This window comes from Elephantulus edwardii, unplaced genomic scaffold (genome assembly GCF_000299155.1).
Source record: "Elephantulus edwardii isolate Elephantulus edwardi_28Jun2011 unplaced genomic scaffold, EleEdw1.0 scaffold00414, whole genome shotgun sequence".
NCBI classification, from domain to species: Eukaryota; Metazoa; Chordata; class Mammalia; order Macroscelidea; family Macroscelididae; genus Elephantulus; species Elephantulus edwardii.
The window spans coordinates 489,747-495,562 of record NW_006400164.1 but is presented as its reverse complement, the minus strand read 5'-3'; the positions used below and the strand labels follow the sequence as shown (position 1 = coordinate 495,562).

General features: G+C 40.9%; 1 pseudogene; it reads right to left on the bottom strand.

The window, feature by feature from the left end:
* Positions 1–117, bottom strand: part of LOC102859968 — a 2,310-nt pseudogene extending 2,193 nt beyond the window's left edge.
* Positions 118–5,816: the final 5,699 nt, after the last annotated feature.

Genomic DNA, 5,816 nt, shown 5'->3' with positions numbered 1-5,816 from the left:
GAAAATTTCCTTGTTGGAATAGAAGGTATTGATGATAAGAGACATAAGTTGGGCAATCTCTGCCTGAAAGGCAAAGGTCTCCACCTCCTCCTCTCCATGGTGCACTTCCTCAGGCATCTTGATGAAAAGGGTTCCAAGTACCAAAGAGGCGAGGGCAGGGTCTAAGAGCAGGCCGCACGAGAGCCGCCAGCTGCACAGGGGTGACTCAAGAGCTCATTCAGATTTTTGTACCAACAAACATAGCCAAAGAGGATGAAATAGAAGATTTCTACTAACTTTTGCAGTCAGAAATCAATCGAACATGTATCCAAGACATATTAATAATAATAAATGACTGGAATGCAAACATTGGGAACCAGAAATAAGGATTGATATTCAGAAAACATGGACTTGGAAACAGAAATGTGGTTGGGGATAGAATGATAGGATTCTGCACAATCAATGATTTATTCATAGCAAATGCCTTTTATAAGAAACATAAGTTCAGGCTATATACATGAATTTCTCCTCATGGTATGCACAAGAATCATCAAATTAATTACATCTCTGGAGAAGTTAAACATCAGCCATGAAAACCAGGCCAGTTGCTGATGACACAACAGACCATCAACTACTCATATGCAAGTTCAAATTAAAGCTAAATAAAGACACATCAAATCCACAGGAATCAAAATTTTACCTTGAGACTGTCCCACCTGAATCTAAAAATCAACTCAGCCTCAAGTTTGAGGCTTTAAACACTAAAGAGGACTGACATAATGGTTGGGGGGGAGACTGAGAAAGAGGGGATAAATAATGTATACTGCACTGAAAGAGATGAGGGAGAGAACTGTTTAAAGCGATAAATGATTAGATATTATTGTTATGACAGGAGTCCAGAAAGAAGGTAGCATAGTGAAGTGGACTTGTGAGGAGGGATTGAATAACAATGAAAGAATTTTTTCTTTTACCTTTAAAGAGAAAAGCAAATGGAGGGTGGGTGGTAGGCAGGGATAAAAGTGCAACAATGAATAAATGGAAATTCAAAGTCTCTGTCAACTTTCATTAAACTTAATTTTTATAAAAGGTATTTAAGATGCCGGCGCTGGCTGAAAATCGCCTGTGACTTCATCCATAGCCACTGGTGAGAGTCAGCGCCCAGAGCCATCAGGGGCTTTAAGCTTGTTGCCCACTGCTGTGGTGTGGACAGCTGAAACCCAGGCCCTGGGGGGGGGGAAAGGTATTTAAGATGAATAAATCATTGTATGAATAATATTTTAAAAAATAAGAAGACCAGTTGAGTTGTGGAACGATATAAAAAATATCATCCATGGCAATGCAGAAGATCATTACAAATACAGAAGAAAATACCAAAATGGATGTCAGAAGAGACTGAATATTGCATTACAGCACCAAGAAGCCAAAGCAAATGGAAGAAATCAAGAAGTTAAGGAGCTGAATGGAAGATTTCAAAGGCAAGCACTGAAAGACAAAGTAGAGTATTATAATGGAATGTGCATGGAGCTTGAGCCCCAAAATCAAAAGGGCTATACTCATTTAGCATTTCTTAAGCAAAAAAAGGAATTAGAGGAACTAAAGAACAAATTCAAGTCTTGAGCTTCAATATGTAAGAATGCTATGTTATGTTATGTGCCATCGAGTCATTTCCGACTCATAGCGACCCTATGCACAACAGCTCTAAACCCTGCTCTATCCTGCGCCAACCGCACCGCCTCTGACACTCCCATCCCGATTACCCCAGTCACCGAATCAATCCATCTCATAGAGGGTCTTCCCCTCCTGCGCTGTCCCTCCACCCTCCCAAGCATGATGTCCCTCTCCAAGGACCCGCCCCTCCTGGCAACATGTCGAAAGTATGTCAGACGAAGCCCCAGAATCCTTACCTCCAAGGAGCAGCTTGGTTTAATCCTCTCCAAGATGGATCTGTTTGTTTTCCTGGCAGTCCAGGGTACATTCAGTACCCTTCTCCAGCACCACAGCTCAAAAGCATCCACTCTCCTTCTGTCCTCCCTAGTCATTGTCCAACTCTCTGATGCATGACAAGCGATTGCAAATACCGTGACCTGTATCTGTACCAAAAGTAATTGGCTGATGCAGAAGAATTTGAAGAAACAAAATATGATCAAGAGGCACTGGTCATAAAGTAGGAAGCTGAGGCTCCTCTGAAGGAATTGGCCCAAAACAAGGCCCTGGGAATTGAAGGAATATTAATTGACATATTTTAACAGACACTGCCCTGAAAGTCCTTGTCAGGTTATGATAAGAAATCTGGAGGACAACTATGTGGCCAACTGACAGGAAGAGATCCATATTCATTCCCATTCCAAAAAAAAAGATAATCCAATAGTCTGGAAGTTATTGTACAATATCACTTATATCACATGCAACTAAAATCCTGCTGAAGATTATCCAGAAACAACTGAAACGGTACATTGACAGAAAGTTACCATAAATGCAAGCTGAATTTAAAAGAGGTCATGGCACTAGAATTATTATTGCCAATGTCAGATGGATCTTGGCTGAAAACAAAAGAGTACCAGAGGGATATCTATCTGTTTTTTATTGACTACGTAAAGGTATTTGACTGTATGGGTCACAACAAATTGTGGCAACCTTGAGAAGAATGGGAATCCCAGAATACTTGATTGTGCTTATGCAAAACTTACACTTGGACCAGGAAGTAGTCCTCAAAACAGAGCAGAGAAACACTGCATGATTCGAAATCGGAAAGGGACTGTGTCAGGGATGTGTCCTGTCACCATACCTTTTCTGTCTATACACAGATCATTTGGGAGGCTGGACTTTATAAGGAATGTGGCATCAGGATTGGAAGAAGACTCATCAACAACCTATGCTATGCAAATAACACAATCTTGCTTGCTAAAACTGAGGAGGACTTGAAGCATTTGCTGCAGAATGACAGAGATTACAGCCTTTACTGTGGATTGTCTCTCAACATCTACAGAAGGTCAAGGACTATAGACTTCAAAATGGATTGAAGCTGAACATCAAGACCAAATTCTCACTACTGGACCAACTTGCAGCACCGTGGAGATGGAGAAGAGATTGAGGTTGTTAACAGTTGCAGCTTGCTAGGTTCCACAATCAATACTCCTAACACCAGCAGTCAGGAATTCAAAAGGTCAGTTAGGTAAATCTGCTGTCAAGGATCTCTCTAAGGTGAATCTGATGCAGGCAATGATCTTCACAATTACTTGCTATGTATCAAAGAGCTGGACAATGACTAAGGATTGTAGAAGAATAATCGATGTCTTTGATTTAGGGTGCTGGAGAAGTATTTTGAGCATACTAAGGACCTTAAAAAAATAAGAAATTCTATCTTGGTGAGGGTGAAACCAAGTTTCTCCTTGGAGGCTAGGATTTTAAAGCTCCTTCTCACATACTTTGGGCACATGGCCAGGAGGGACTGATCCTTGGAAAAGGGCATCATGCTTGGAAGGATGGAGGGACAGCACAAGAGAAGAAGACCCTGGATAAGATGGATTGATACAGTAACTGGGGCAAGGGGATAGATATGTCTCAGTCATTGAGACTGGTTCAGGACGGGGCAGGCTTCAGACCTTATGTTGAGGGTGTCTAGGGTCAGAGGTAACTCGATGACAATAACAATAGCATCATACACTCCTCAGAGCCAACTTAAATTTTCAGATATTTTGCAAGTAAATGTTAAACACAATAATTACTAAAAATGACAATGCTCTTCTTATTATATGCCTATCAGTCAATTATATCTCATAGCAGCCTATGAACAATATATCTGAACCTTGTCCTATCCAGAGTCAATCAACCTCACTGTCTCTGACACACCTGCCCTCATTTCCAAAGTCACTCTCTCAATCCACCTTATCCAGAATCTTCTACTGTGCTGACCCTCAAGACAATGATGTCTTTCTTGTTATGTGCTGTCGAGTCACCTGAGACTAATAGTGACCCTATGTACATCGGCAATAAACCTTAATCTATTCTGTGAAAATCTTATTGTCCCTGAGAGACCTACTCCCACAGTAACTGAATCAATCCATGTCATTGAGGGTCTTCCTATCTTGCACTATCCCTCCAACCTCCCAAGCATGACGTCCTGCACCAAAGATTGGTCCCTCTTTGCAACATGTCCAAAGTATGTCAGACAAAGCTTCAGAACCCTTGCTCCAAGGAGCAGCCTGGTCTCAGACTCTCCAGTATGAACCTGTTCATTCTAACTAGTAGCCTATGGTATATTCAATACTCTTCTCCAACACCACAGCTCAAAGGCATTAATTCTTCCATCATCCCTAGTCATTGTCCAGCTCTCCGATGTATAGCAAGTGATTGCAAAGACCATGGCCTGTATCAGGTGCACCTTAGTTTCCAGATTGACAAAATTGCTCTTCAGTACTTTGGAGAGGTCTCTGAAAGCAGACTTTTCCAATGCAGTACGCCTTTTAATTTCCTGGCTGCTGGTGCCAAGTGTGTTGATTGTGGAGATAAGAAAAATAGAGCTGTTTACAATTTCAATATATCCACTATATCATGATGCTTCGGTTCAGCCCAGTGGTAAGAATCTTTGTTTTTCTTGATAATGAGTTTCAATCCATATTGAAGGCTGCAGGCCTTGACCTTCTGCAGCAAGTGCTTCAGACCCTTTTGAGTTCTAGCAATAAGAGTTGTGTCATCTGCATAACACAGATTGTTGCTGATTCTTCCTCCAATCTGATGTCACATTTCTCCTCATAGAACCCAGCATCCTGGATAATCTGTTCTGCATATAGATTGAAAAGGTATGGCGACAGAACACATTCTGGCATACACCTTTCCCAATTTTGGGCTTTACAGTATATGACGGCCTTGGGTCCAAGTGTAGGTTGGACTCAATCACGTGTTCTAACCATTCTTTTTAGAGTTAGCCACAGTTGGTTGTGGTCCAAGCAGTGAAATTCTTTGCATAGTCAATGAAACAGACAATCCTCTTGTACTTCCTGCTTTCAGCCAAGATCCATCTGACATTAGCTACAATATCCCTAGCATCACATCCTCGTCTAAATCCAGCCTGCACTCTGGCAGATCTCTGTTGATGTGCTGTTCCAGTCATTTCTGGATAATCTTCAGCAGAATCTAGCTTTCTATATGATATTGTTCTATAATTTCCAAACTCTGTTGGATTACTATTCTTTTGGAATGGGACCAATATAGATACCTTTCAGTCAGTTTGGCAGGTGGTTGTTCTCCAGATTTCTTTGCACAATTTGGAGAGCACACCTAGGGCGGCATCTATTTGTTGAAATATATAAATTGCTATACTTTCAATTTGTGGGGACTTGTTTTTTGCCATTTCTCTCACAGCAGCTTGTACTTCTTCCTTCATTACCACTAGCTACTGCTCATTCATTGTTTCATGAAATTCTTCTGTGTCTGCTAATTTCCTTTGGTGTAATGACTCTGTATACTCTTTCCATCTTCTTTTAATACTTCCTGGATCATTTAATATTCTGCCCAAAGAACCCTTAAGCATTGCACTTCGAGTCTTGAATTTGTTACTCAGTTTCTTGAGCTGAAAAATGCTTAGAGTGTTTGACCCTTTTGATTTTCTGTGATTATATGTGTTGTACATACACATATACAGAAATAATAAAACAAACAGAATAATCCTCTAATGTTTCAGTATTCAAACCTATTATTTAATTGTGATTGTTGTTGTTATGTACCATCTAGTCGATCTGATCTCAGGCGGGATTTCAGAGGCAGTTAATCACACAGGAGAGGATTCCCCATCCTTTGCCCGTGAAACAGCTGGTGGCCTTGCATCTTGTGTGTTTGGG